Genomic DNA, 14,864 nt, shown 5'->3' with positions numbered 1-14,864 from the left:
GTCTACCTCATCAACTTTTCCCCGTAAGAACAGAATCCTATCCTCCAGTAGTTGAAAAAGAGTCAGAGAGTTGGTACTAGAAGGTGCCTTTGATTCCCTAGTCATGGTAGCCCGTATGGCGTCTGCCATGCCGAGTAGTTTTTCTGAGACTATCCTGATTGTGTCCGTGGTGTTGGTCAAGGAAGTATATGGATATTTTACGAGGATCACATCTTCTATGAGGAAGACCTCTCCTATGTGTGCCGTGAGGGCACCAGGTTTCAGGTGGATGGGTGTTGTTGCAAGCAGGGAGCCGAGGGACAACAAGATGGTCAGAAAACGCAACATCATGATCTGAAAGTGGTGTGAATGAAGTATTTAAACCCGTGGTCTCAAGTTATAGCTATGGGTGTTGGGATTATCTTGTTGAACATTTGACTCTAAGGGGGAAGTACCAATATCAAGTTCCAAAGGTGAGGGAATTACTTTCAGACGATCACTGTGAACTTCTAGACTGACTCCACTATTCGACTCGAGAACCTCGAACCGATTTCCCCTGACATTCCGAACAACTCGGTAAGGACCCACAAATTTAGCCCCCAGTTTCGAACTTCTTTCCGCTTGCTGAATCATGACTGTGTCACCCTCTTTGAAATTCACCGGGACGGCCTGTTTGTGTTGTTTTGAGATCATTTCAACCTTCGTAGCTTTTAACGCACACCTAACTTCTGAGTGTATCTTGGAAAACATATGCATCTGCTGTTGTGCGTACCTATCAATGTTGTAGAGAGGTTGTTGTGGGATTGTTAGGAAGTCGTACGGAAGATGTTTCTCCACCCCATATAAGATGTAGTAGGGAGACTTCCCCGTAGAGTCGTTTACCGACGTATTTATGGAAGCGGCTATATGCGATAGCCAATCCTCCCAGTTATCGTGGAGATCGTTCACGATAGGCCTGAGGACCTGTAAGATTTTCCTATTAGCCCTCTCCGCCAACCCATTAGCAGCTGGGTGGTAAGCTGTGATGAAGGATTGCGTGATGTTAAACTGAGCGCATATTTCGCTCAATACTGAGTTCCTAAACTCGGTGCCATTGTCACTCAAAAGCATTCGAGGAGACGAATGTGGACACAACACGTGAGTCACGAGGGCATGGGCCACGCGTGTGGCTGTCTTGTCCTTGAGAGGCGCTAGAACTAGAAACCTAGAGAACTGGTCGACGCACACCAATAAGTAGCGCGAGCCATGTTGGCTCTGGGGGAGCTGTAGTAAGTCTATATTAACAACATCCCATGGCGCCTCTGGTACTGGGTATTGCAACATAGGTGCTGACCCTTTGACGGACCCCTTGTGCTTAGCACAAACGACGCAATGTGCGACATGTTTTTCTACATCAACCCGTAATGTAGACCAGTAGAATTTTCGTCCGGTGACAGATAGCGTCTTGTCTCTTCCTGGGTGACCCGCAATGGGTGTATTATGGACCAGCTTAAGCGTCACGGGGACGTATTTGTCTGGGATGACCAGTTGGTCTATAGGTACCGGTTTGGTTGGCCATGACCTACAAAGGAGGTTGTCCTCTGATAGGAAGAATTGTGAAAAGGGAACTGGCAATTCAGGAAGGTTTGATTCGTCTCCCGACTCGAGGGCGTAAATTAACCTCTTCCACACAGGGTGGTCTCGCTGAGCAGTGTGTAGCTCAGGTGAAGTGAAGTTGTGGATGACCTATGGGGTGGTAATCGCGCCTATCGGAATATTCCGAGATAAGGCATCTGCGACCACATTTGTTTTCCCGGTGATGTATTTTATCTCCGGATTGTATGCTTGGATCGTTAAGAACCATCTTGCCAGACGACCGTGTAGGTTTTTTCCCTTGAAAAGATCAGTTATGGCCGCGTGGTCCGTATACACCACATTTTTGTGCCCCATCACTATGTCACGAAAATGCTTCAGAGCCCACACAATGGCAAGAGCCTCTAGGTGGGTAACAGAATAGTTCTTTTCCGGAGCTGTAAGTACTCGACTGGCGAACGCTATCACATGCTTTTTGCCGGACTTATCTGTTTGCATCAGCGCGGCTCCTACTCCACTAGCCGAAGCGTCGGTACAAAGCTGAAAGGGTCCTTGAAATCCGGAAAGACAAGGACCGGAGCCTGTAAGCGCTTTCTTTAAATCCTCAACGCTCGTTTGTTGAGCTGGGAGCCACTGAAATGGTACGTCTTTCTTTAAAAGATGGGTTAGGGGACTCGCGCGTGCTGCGAAGTCCTTAATGAAAGGCCTGTAATACCCTGCGACACCCAAGAAAGACCGTACCTTGTCCGCAGACGTTGGCTGAGGGAACTCGGCAATAGCCTTTATTTTGTCGTCCACTGTGTGGATGCCGAATTCGTCCACGACATGCCCCAAGAACTTGATACGAGGCTTTAAAAATTCACATTTGGTGATTTTGAGCTTTAATCCGACCTCTTGAAGTCTGTGTAGGACTGCTTTTAGTGTTTCCATGTGTGCATGCACGTCTTTACTTGCTATGATGATGTCGTCTAAATACACATAGACAGAGTTGCCCAGCAAGTCACCAAAAATACTGTTCATTGTCCTATGGAAGGTCAAGGGAGCTCCTTTGAGCCCGAACGGCATCCTCGTCCACTCATAGTGGCCATGAGACGTGCTGAAAGCCGTTATTTCACGTGACTCGGGGGCCATGGGCAGTTGCCAGTAGCCACTGACCAGATCAAGACTCGTAAAGACTTTATTTCCTCTACCGAGACACATCAGAAGATCTCTAAGAACGGGAAGCGGAAAATGATCATCCACGGTCGCGGTGTTCACACGCCGGAAATCAATCACAGGGCGATAAGAGCCGTCTTTCTTCAAGGGTGAATTCCACGGGGAATTCGATTCTTTGATGACACCTTGTTCTAACATTTCAGAGATAAGTTGTTGCACCACCTCCCTCTGACTGTGAGGGAGCTTGTACGCATTGATATATACAGGATTTGTATTGGGTTTTAACTTAATGTGGTGTTCAGCACACTGCGTAACTCCAAGCGGCTCGCCTGGTAGAGCAAGCGCCCCCCGATAATGTTCCAGAAGCTGGACTAAGGTTGGCTTAATTTCGGAATAATGTGCAACTTTTAGGAATGCCTCTAAATTAGCTGTGTCTTGTTCGGGAGAAGCCTGACACGCCGAGGTTATGCCTGAGACTTGGGCTGAAGGGTATTCAGCTGGTTCCGGGGCGACATTTCTCCCATACACTAGACACTGGCATAATCGAACACCGTGTTTTAAGGATACAGGGGATCCAGACGTGTTTATTACCAATGCCTCTGCAAAACCTCCCTCCTTGACTGTCGCAAGAGTTACCTCCACCGTCACGCGGTGTATGTGAGGAACTCCGTCGATACACACATCACTGCCCGTCGGAGGGGCGTTAGGCAAACGGATTTTAACAAGTTTTGCAGCACGATCCGGAACTATATGAGGACCTACTACGACTGCCGTTACTGTCCGCCACAAGTCTGCAATGTTTTCGTGTGGTTTGACCGTAAGAGGTGACACTTGGGCGGTGGCAGTCCCTGAGTCTGTGGTGGGTCGGTCATTTTCCACCTCTGAGGGTGAGATTACAGTTGACAGAGGCGATGGATTTACCATCTCCAGTATGCGTCGGCCTTGATACACGATCGCGTTGCTTTCAGGGTTTATGGTTATGTGTAGGTCTTTCATGGCGTTTAATCCTAAGATCCCATCCACAGGTAAAGCAAACCTGCTAGAGACATAAAAGAAATCTCGAAAGGGACATACTTTTTCATGTAAGCTGACTGTTAGTGGTACTCGCCCAAGGATTCCCAAAGTGGTGCCCGTCACGCCTACCACATTCAGGTCGTTCTCTTGGAGCGGCCAATTTTCCCCACTCGCTTGTCGTGTCAGTGACCTGTAAGCGGAGTCGGATATGACATTGACTGTGGCACCTGTGTCAACCGCTAAGGTGAGTGAAATTTTGTCCACCTTGCAAGGGAGGGCAATTATGCTTGTCCGTCCCAAGGCGGCAATGACTGAGTCAAGTTGCTCCCAATTAGTATCGTCCTTAAGGGATACTTGGATGTACGCCTTGGGGCTGTCACGAAGTCATGTCTTTTTATTCTGAGAAGAGGAGGAGTGTGGTTTACTGTCCGTCAAGGACTTGTTCTTCTGTTCCTCCTTGGCCTTTTGTATGGCATAACAACTGTCTGAATCATGAAAACAATTCCCGTGGACATGGCAAAAGGCAGCCTTCCGCTGATGGTTTGGCCTAGGGTTCCTGTGTGATGAGTGATGTCCGCCGCTGTATCCCCCTATCTCCTCTCAGACCCCTGTCTTGAGTGTGTTGAGTCCCTACGTTTCGCGAAGCAAGAATTCTCGGAATGTCCTGATTGTTTGCAAAAACTACAGGTGAGAGATGAGTTACTTTGAGAAATAAAAGAGTCGTGCCTCTGATGCACTTTGCTGAGTTTGCACTTGGGAAAATATTTGAAACAGGTACAATACCGAGAAAATTCAACTGACGTAGAGCTGGTGACGAAGGATGTCGTCGCCCATGGGGTACCTGGAGCCTTTGGAGTCGCGCTGGAAGACCTTGGCCGCGGCAGGAGCGCGTAGAAGGTTGAGAGATGGCGTGGAGACTGACCCCCGTAATGGCTGCTGGAAACTGCTGACGATGTAGTCGGGCAGGTGTGTGGCAGGGCGGGCGCCGGAACACTGCTGCCAGACGTAGGACGGCTGGGATGCTCTTGTTATTTTGAGAGTTGTGGGGGCAGCGGTTGTAGATATGGCGACCTGGGTGTGTAACCTCTTGAGAAGGCGCCTTGTAGGAACGGTAGGTAACTGCTTGCAGTCACCGGGAGACGTCCGCGTTTGCCCTGGTTGACTGTTTGCCGGAAGAGGTTTGGGCCGATGCTCCCGGCAGCGGCGGTGTTGCCGCTGTGTTGCGGGTTGTGCCTCCTTCTGCGTAACGCGGAGGGCTTGGAGTGAGCTGGGAGTGGCTTGTAGTGCTTGTAGCAGTGCTGGCTTGTAGCGGGTGGGGCGGCTTGTAGATTGTGGCCCTCGCCATCGGCTGCGTAGGCCTGTTGTAGGCCTGTAGTTGGCTTGTGACTCCTTCCTTCCTTCTACGCCTGTCCCCGGAGTTGTTGGTGAGTTCTCGTGGCTTGGAGGTCGTGCAGGAGAACGAGGTAGCGAAGGGCTCTTGCGCGTTGGGACACCGGCTGCCGCCAATTAATGTAACGGTGTACCGGGGGGCGTTTAAAGGCGTTGATTAAGACTCAGCTTCCTTAAGGCGAATATATTCTTAAGCCTATATGTACAGGAGCGTCTGAGCGAGAGAGACTGCAGGTGTGTGTCACTCGGACTCTCGTGAAGGAGTGACGAGTTACAGATTCGAAAATAATTAAGTTACAATTGGTCACGTATGTCAAGGTGACCTCCAAGCTTGATGAAATGCTTTGTATACAAACTGAGACGGTAAACACTGACGGGCGACATTCCTATAAGGTGGCGTGATCTATCTGTCGTGGGTTTTTTCCATTGACAATTGTATGCCTAATTCGTGGTGATATTAAATAATAATAATAATAATAATAATAATAATAATAATAATAATAATAATAATAATAATAATACATTGATATTCTACTATAACAATCCGCCGAAACCTGTTGAGGAAGAGAAGGTGAGGTTCAGAGGAGTTGTCAGTTCTGTGGAGAAATGGTGCTCCACAGAATGGAAATTGGAACGAAGACCGCGAATGTTGCAAAAAATGATAAAAAAAAAAGGTCTGAGGAGTTGTCAAGACACCTCTCAAGTCGGCAGCCAGAAGGGGAGTCCTTCCTGGGGTAACTTGTGCCCCCCCAGGTGGGGACTCCGAGGCTCTGCTAATTTTCGCCATTTTGAATTTGTAAAATTTGGGGAGATGATGTGTATGTTTTGTGAATGTAGTGTGGTGTGGAAAGAGAGAGAATTTGTCTTTAGAGAGGATACTGAACTACTCTCTGGAAACGGAAAGTGAGGCCATGGGAGGGATTCAGCATCCTCCTCGCTTCTCATATATACCTCACCAGGAGTGGCTTACGCCCGTTTCGGTAGGTGTCTTCCTACCTGCTCCCTACAAATCTAGGTTCAAGTCCCACCGAAGCACTCTGATTTTTCAAGTCATCGTTGAGTGGCGGAAGATGGTGGTGGTTTGGTTAGGTTTGGTTAGGGAGGTTGGTGCTGGTGGTGGTTAGGTTAGGTTAGGGAAGGGGGAACTGGTGGTGGTGGTTAGGTTAGGTTAGGGAAGGGGGAACTGGTAGTGGTGGTTAGGTTAGGTTAGGGAGGGGGTACTGGTGGTGGTTAGGTTAGGTTAGGGAGGGGGGTGCTGGAGGTGATGGTGGTGATTAGGTTAGGCCAGGGTCGGGGGTGTGCTTGTACTGGTGTGGTGGTGGTTAGGTTAGGTCAGTGAGGGAGGTGGTGGTGGTGGTGGTTAGGTTCGGTCAGGGAGGGAGGTGGTGGTGGTGATGGTGGTTTGGTTAGGTTAGGGCGGGGGGTGATGGTGGTGATGGTGGTTAGGTTAGGTTAGGGCGGGGGGTGATGGTGGTGATGGTGGTTAGGTTAGGTTAGGGAGGGGGGTGGTGATGGTGATTAGGTTAGTCCAGGGACAGGGGGGTGCTTGTACTGGTGTGGTGGTGGTTAGGTTACTTTACATGCTGTCCAGACTTTCAGTCAACCCAAACTTCAGCGACTTCAGTCAAGAGGAGCACCGAGGGAGGGCCAAGCAGAGTTAATTATCACGGCACCCACTATAAATAAAATTCGCCTGTGCCACTAACGGGCTTTGGGGCTGTCCAAAAGGCCTCTCAAGAGAGCCTACTGGCGCCACAGGAGCCCTTAAAAAAAGAAAATCTACTATAAGAGGCAGCACATGTGTTACACTCTACAGGTGGTTACAAAACAAACTAATCTTGCTAATAGTTTTAGAATTCATAGCAGGGCACGATAACAGAAAACCTTATTCCCGATACCCGATAACTGATAATGGAAAACCTTATCGGTGGTAACCGATATTCGTTAACTGAAGACACAAAAATAGGCGATAACCAATACCCGATATAAATCCACAATTCCGATACTAGCTAGCTATAAGTTCGACAGGTGAAAACGATACTATATTGATATTTCAAATAAAAAAAACATAAATGAATTCAAATTATCATCATCTGTATTTTAGAAAACTTACAAAACCTGAAAACCACACGTTGACACGTATATCTGGACGGTAATACTAGAAACGCCTGAACCGGTGTTGTGTTATTTGGCGTCCCCACTGTCAAGAGCTGGCGCTTTTGTTTACAAACACTGGTCTCTCGTGAACTGGCCCATCACTACTTATTCAGTTATTCTTACTTGTCACCATTAACACTTTAACAGTCACTTCAGTAAAGAAGCACTGAAGCACTGGGAACCGGAACACTGGCACTCACTCCATCACTCGAGACGCAGCTGAGAGGCCACGCGCCACGCTGTCACGTGTTACACAAACTGCTGGTATATGTTTGCGCTCTTTACAACGGGTTCACAAATTTCAGGCAGTGAATACTAATTTTTGGGGCAAAGTTAAATGATTTTTATCTTTGATATAGTGATTTTTTAGTCTAACATAAAAAATAACCTAGTGTTTTAATGTTGGTGATCTAAGTATGAAATCTCTTCACCGAAGAGATTTCATATATATATATATATATATATATATATATATATATATATATATATATATATATATATATATATATATATATATATATATATATATATATATATATATATATATATATATATATATATATATATATATATATATATATATATATATATATATATATATATATATATATATATATATATATATATATATATATATATATATATATATATATATATATATATATATATATATATATATATATATATATATATATATATATATATATATATATATATATATATAAGTAGCGGATGGCCGATAACCCGATTTTGTTATCAGCGATAAAGTATGGCGATAACGCCCAGCTAAGGTTTAGATAAAGATCCAAACCATAGTCGAGGGCCGTATGTCAAGTGGAGAGGTAGATAAGAGCTGTGTGTGACCAGCGACACTCACGTGCAGCTGTCAATGACGAACGAAACTCGTGTGTATTATCTACTGAGTTATTTACTCTAGAATATTAGTAAGCTTTGCAAACCAGTGCATCGTTATGTAAATAACAATAAAGAAGCAATACATATTGCTACAACCCACATAAGTGCTAACATTCGCCTAACATTGGTGTGCTGGGCTCCAGCACATAGCTACAGCTGCCATCACAAGTTACGTGCGCCCCGCTTGTGGCGCCACAGTCGCGCCAGTTACAGGTTTCGTTCCCACAGAGGAGCATGTAAATGTCTCCTCTTAACTATAGTCCCATTTGAAACTGGCCGGTGGGGTGTCGGCCGATGTGGGTCAGCCCCGCTCCGCAGCTCTGCCATACACTCTCAAGACATCTCGCTTCCTCTCATATGTCAGCAATTTACTACCTTCCAATGAATTTGATTAAATAATTGGATTATCCAATAAGGTCATATAGAGTTAAGATTGTTTCGTTTTTAGGGTAATAACAAAGCTTTTGTATAAATACCATGACACTAGACAACGGCTGAGCACAGTGACAAGGTTGTCAGGTGTCGTGGTATTTTTTTTTTAAATCATCGGCTACAAAAAGGGGACAAAAAAAGTCCGCTACTCGCCGCTCCCGTAAAAGATAGAAGTAAAGTGCAGCCAAATGAGAGGTCAATTTCGGGTGGAGAGGTGTCTTAATACACTCTTCTTGAAAGGGGTCAATTCATAGGCAGGAGGAAATACAGACGAAGGAAGGCTGTTCCAAAGTTTACCAGTGAAGGGGATGAAAGAATAGAGGTGCTGGTTAACTCTTGCATAAGGGGTTGGACAGTATAGGGATGAGCATGAGTAGAAAGTCGTGTGCAGCGGGGCCGCGGGAGGGAAGGGGGCATGCAGTTAGCAAGTTCTGAAGAGCAGTCAGCATGAAAATATCGATAGAAGATAGAAGGAGAGGCAACATGGCGGCGGAATTTAAGAAGTAGAAGACTATCAGTAAGAGGAGGAGAGCTGATGAGGCAAAGAGCATTAGACTCCACTCTGTCCAGAAGAGCTGTGTGAGTGGAGTCCCCCCACACGTGAGATGCATACTTCATACAAGGGCGGACAAGGCCCCTATAAATGGAAAGCATCTGTGCGGGGAAGATGAACTGCCGGAGACGGTACAGAACGCCCAGCCTCGAGGAAGCTGATTTAGTAAGAGAAGAGATATGAAGTTTCCAGTTGAGATTTTGAGTTAAGGATAGACCGAGGATGTTTAGTGTTGAAGAAGGTGATAGCTGAGTGTTGTCGAAGAATAGGGGATAGGTGTTTGGAAGATTGTGTCGAGTGGATGTGTGGAGAAACTGTGTTTTTGAGGTGTTGAAGGACACCAGGTTCTTCTTGCCCCAATCGGAAATAATAGGAAGGTCTGAGGCTAAGCGACCTGCAGCCTCAAGCCTTGAGTCGTTAAGTTCCTGTAGGGTGGGTCTTCTATTAAAAGAAGTTGAGTAATGCAGAGTGGAGGCATCGGCGAAAGAATGGATTGGACAGTTCGTTTTGGAAAGCAGATCATTAATGAACAACAGAAAGAGAGTGGGAGATAGGACAGAGCCCTGGGGGACACCACTGTTAATAGGTTTAGGGGAAGAACAGTGATCGTCTACTACAGCCGAAGTAGAACGGTCAGAAAGGAAACTGGAGATAAAGGTACAGAAAGAAGGATAGAAACCGTAGGAGGGTTGTTTGGAAAGCAAAGATTTGTGCCAGACCCTATCAAAGGCTTTTGATATGTCCAGCGCAATAGCAAAGGTTTCACCGAAACCGCTAAAAGAGGATGACCAAGAGTCAGTTAGGAAGGCAAGGAGACCACCAGTAAAACGCCCCTTGCGGAACCCATACTGGCGATCACTGGCATAGCTGGGCACGATAACAGAAAACCTTATTCCCGATAACCGATAACTGATAATGGAAAACCTTATCGGTGATAACCGATATTCGTTAACTGGAGACACAAATATAGGCGATAACCGAAACCGATACCCGATATAAATCCACAATTTCAATACTTGCTAGCGATAAGTCCGATAGGCGAAAACGATGCTATGTTGATATTTCAAATAAAAAACATAGATGAATTCAAATTTTCATTATCTGTATTTTAGAAAACTTACAAAACCTGAAAACCACACGTTGACACGTAACATATGGACGAAAATACTAGAAACGCCCGAACCGGTATTGTGTTATAAGGCTTCCCCACCGCCAACGCTTTTGCTTACAAACACTGGTCTGTCGTCAACTCCGCATGCTCAGACCAGCAAGCGTAGACCTGTACAGTCTCACAAAGCTTTTTGACCGTTATTAAGAGTTGCTGGAAGGCTGAATCAGACATACAGTACCACTACCACCATCCCCGCTGTTTCTACCTAGAACGACACTCTGTACGAGTTGTATTTATATGTACAGAGTGTCGTTCTAAAAACAGCGAGGATGGTGGTACTGTATGTCTGATTCAGCCTTCCAGCAACTCTTAATGTGTTAAAAAGCTTTGTGAGACTACAGGGTTACGCTTACTGGTCTGAACATGCGAAGTTCACGAGAGACCAGTGTTTGTAAACAAAAGCGCCAGCTTTTGAGATGGGACACCAAATAACACAACACCGGGTGCCTTCACAAACAAATATGGAATATCAAGTTTGAGGCAGTGAATAATAATTTTCTGGGCAAAGATAAATGATTTTTCTTTTTGATTTTTGATCCTAACATAAAAAAAAATAACCTAGTGTTTTAGTGTTGATGATCTAAGTATGAAATCTCTTCACCGAAGATATTTCATAATCCGAAGTTTTTTCATATAACACCGGGCGCCCGGGCCACGCATGCGCAGTAGGGAGGAGACAACGTTTTTTTTTTTTGTGAGAGGCGGAAAAAAGTAGTGATTATCGCAAGTTTGGTTACAAAAGTAACGAAGACACCGATATATATTTGAATAAGTAGAGGATGGTCGATAACCCGATTTTGTTATCAGCGATAAAGTATCGTGATAACTTATCGCGATAACACCCAGCTATGGCGATCAGATAAAAGATCAGAAGTGGAAACATGCTTTTGAATCTTCCGGTTAAGAATTGATTCAAAAGCTTTAGGTAGACAAGAAAGTAAAGCTATAAGGCGGTAGTTTGAGGGATTGGAACGGTCACCCTTCTTAGGCACAGGCTGTATGAAGACGTACTTCCAGCAGGAAGGAAAGGTAGATGTTGACAGGCAGAGACGAAAGAGTTTGACTAGACAAGGTGTCAGCACGGAAGCACAGTTTTTAAGGACAATAGGGTGCACTCCATCAGGTCCATAAGCCTTCTGAGGATTGAGGCAAGAGAGGGCATAGAAAACATCATTCTTAAGAATCTTAATAACAGGCATAAAGGAGTCAGAGGGGTGATATGTAGGAGGAATATGCCTAGAATCGTCCAGAGTGGCTGAATGGATAGCGTGACGACGCCGCGTTCGGGACGACGCGAGCTCAATCCTCGACCGGTGCCACCAAGCTGGGATTTTTCAGCCGCCGCCGAGTGGCTTAAAATTACCCACATGCTGTCCAGAAGACCACCTATCAACCCGGACTCTAGATTCTAGGATTAAAGATGAGCTCCGGGAGGGCAGCATGAGCCAATGCAAGATGGCGCCACTATAAACACTCGCCTGCGCCAGAACGGGCTGGGCTGGGCCGACCATCAGGCCCCACCGGGAAGAAGCCTTGGGCCGACCATCAGGATCCACTGGGGAAGAAGCCTACCGGCGCAATAGGCCGCGACGTAAAAAAAAAAAAAGAGTGGAGTTTTTAGAGAAAGTTTGAAATAAGAGTTCAGCCTTAGAGATAGATGAGACGGCGGTGATGCCGTCAGGACTAAGGAGAGGAGGGAAAGATGAAGAAGTGAATTTGGGGATGTTTTTGGCTAGATGCTCTAAAACGAAACAATCTTAACACTATATGACCTTATTGGAGTATTCAATTACGCTGGGGAACACATAAATTGGTGCCTTAGATATTAGATAATTTCTTAGATAAATTTTGGTCGCTGATTCTAAAAATGTTATCATTTTTTCTCCATCAGCTCTATTTTCTGAGATATGATACACCTCTAACTGTTACGCATGCAGCCGTTAGGGCACTAGGATTGGTGTATCTATTATTACACTTCCATTTTTAAGTAATAAAATACATTCTTATATATACTATTCATTTTTTTTTTTTATCAAATTACATCAACGAATCACATAATAGTAAATCAAGCATAGAAAATTATTACTGATTCACTCATTTACTCAGACATTTCACAAAAGCGGCGTTTCAAAGATTTCTTGCGGTGGGCTGCCCCATGGCAATCACGTTAAATAGACCAGCAGTAATCCCCCTTTATGTGGATATCCCAGAGTCCCCGGTATCTTTCTTCCATTGTTCTTAAATCTTGGTGGAATCGTTCACCCTGTTCCTCAGTTAGGTCACCAAGGTTTTCCGGAAAAGAACTCAAGTGGTTGTGGAGGTATTGCAATTTGATGCTCATTTTACAGCCAAGTTGACAGAAGAATGTTAACATGCTCTCCACTAGTTCAGAGTAGTTATCTGTTTTAAAGTTTCCACGAAAATTCCTTACAACAAGAGTGAATGAAGAGCATGCATCTGCCTCAGCATTGTTCATTGAAGCTTTGAAATTTGGATCTTTCATAAGTGTCCTGATTTGCGGTCCGTCAAAAATGCCTGCCTTTAGCTCCTCCATGCTCAGTGTTGGAAATTTTCTACATATGTAGTCAAAACAGCTTCCTTCTTTGTTCAGAGCTTTTTATAAACTGTTTCATTAAACCTAGTTTAATGTGCAACGGAAGTAAGATTATCCTATTTCTATCAACCAGTGGTTCTGTAGTTACATTCTTTTCTCCGACCACCATGCTTTCTGTTTGAGGCCATTGTTTTCTCACCCAATGCTCATCTTTAGATCTGCTATCCCAGTGATAGATAAAGCAAGGATACTTGGTGTACCCACTTTGCTGACCCAAAAGAAAATTCACCATTTTCAGATCAAAAAAGATTAACCATTTGTGATCCTGGTATGATATCTTCTGTAGGACCATGGTGATTATTTTTTGCTCTTCAGCCATCTTAGTTGAGTGACCAATTGGAATCGATCCATATTAGTTGCCATTGTGCAATAGCACATAAATTAGACTCCGTTTCGAACTGTCTATGAACAGCCGCCATTGACTTGGAACATATTTTGGTATGCCCATTTTCATTAGCGGGCTTTAACACTGCTACCAAAAACAAAATCATTTTCCTCAGAGAAGAAGGGGAGTAAATCTCTTTCTTTCTCGGTTACGATCGTATGTGATTTTGGTTCCCTGTTGCAATAAGTTCTTTTCTGCTAATCTTGATGCCAGAAATTCTGCTGATTTCTTTGAGAGAATTAGCTCCATATCTTTTTTTATTTTTTTTTACGTGTGCACCTATAGCGCCGTAGGCTCTCTTGAGGGGCCTGGATGGTAGTCGGCCCCAGCCCGTCATGGCGCAGGCAAGTGTTTATAGTGGCGCCATCTTCTCTTGGCTCATGCTGCCCCCCGGAACTCCTCCTTGATTCACTTGAACGGTTTCCCCTAGACTCCGGGTTGATGGGTGGTCTTCAGGACAGCATGTGGGTAGTTTTAAGCCACTCGGCGGTGACTGAAAAATCCGAGGTGGTAGCGTGGGGATTCGAACCCGCGTCGTCCATCACGCGGTGAATGTTGGCCCAGCACGCTACCACTCAGCCACCGCCTACCCGAGGTCATTAAGCTCAAACTGACTAAATAGTTGTGCACCTGATGAGGTTTCTTCAAAATCACTGTCACACTGCCTATGAGTACTGTCTACAGCTGAAGTTGAAGATTCATCTTCAGAGAGCTCTTCCAGATGAACGAATGATGGGACAGGTATTTCCTAAGTCTATATATACCAAGTCAAGTCACTCTGCTTCAAAACTAAGACCGGTACGCGCAGGGGGCGGTTTTGGGGCGGTGCAGTGGGATGACGTCACTTGAAGGTAAAAAAAATTACCCGCCAGTTCAGGGGTGGCTAAAGTTGCGGCCGTGTGTGCACTTTGGATGTGCATGCTTGCCTTCTTTCACAGCGCGTTCAGGCAAGCCACTGACGAAAAAATATGGCTTTTTATTGTGCTATGCGTGACTGTAATTCCAATGCCTACAAACGGCAGTGTGGGGTGTGAGGGAAGGCATGTTGAAGTGATTGATGTAAATTAGTTCGCCTTTCTTCGTTTTCTCTAAATCACTGTTTCTACATTCTCTAGTTTGGCTCCAAGCAACGTCACGCATAAGCCACGCCTCTGCCGTGTCTCCTCCCTCAAAGCTGCGTATGACTTGACTTGGTACAGTTGGCTATAGAGAGTAGTGTCACACTGTCCAGTAAGTTTCGTTCAGAAAGCGACATCTGGCAACTCCTCCACGCGACATGAAAATTATTACATCCTATCGAAATCATACTGTTGTGGTGATCGGTGGTCACAGGTGCACTCTCCATAATTTTAAGATAGATATTTATCAAAAGTGCCCGTCGCTAACGCTTGATAAATATTTTTTCTTTAGGCTCTGTCGCTACATTTTGACACGAGCTTTTAGTTTCGGCCAGATTTAGTCAAGAGCAATTCTAAGTTGTTTATCAAACTATGATACATTTAAAAATATACTGCACTTATTAAGGGAG

This window comes from Eriocheir sinensis, chromosome 7 (genome assembly GCF_024679095.1).
Source record: "Eriocheir sinensis breed Jianghai 21 chromosome 7, ASM2467909v1, whole genome shotgun sequence".
In the NCBI taxonomy this organism is placed as follows: Eukaryota; Metazoa; Arthropoda; class Malacostraca; order Decapoda; family Varunidae; genus Eriocheir; species Eriocheir sinensis.
This window is presented reverse-complemented; position numbering follows the sequence as displayed.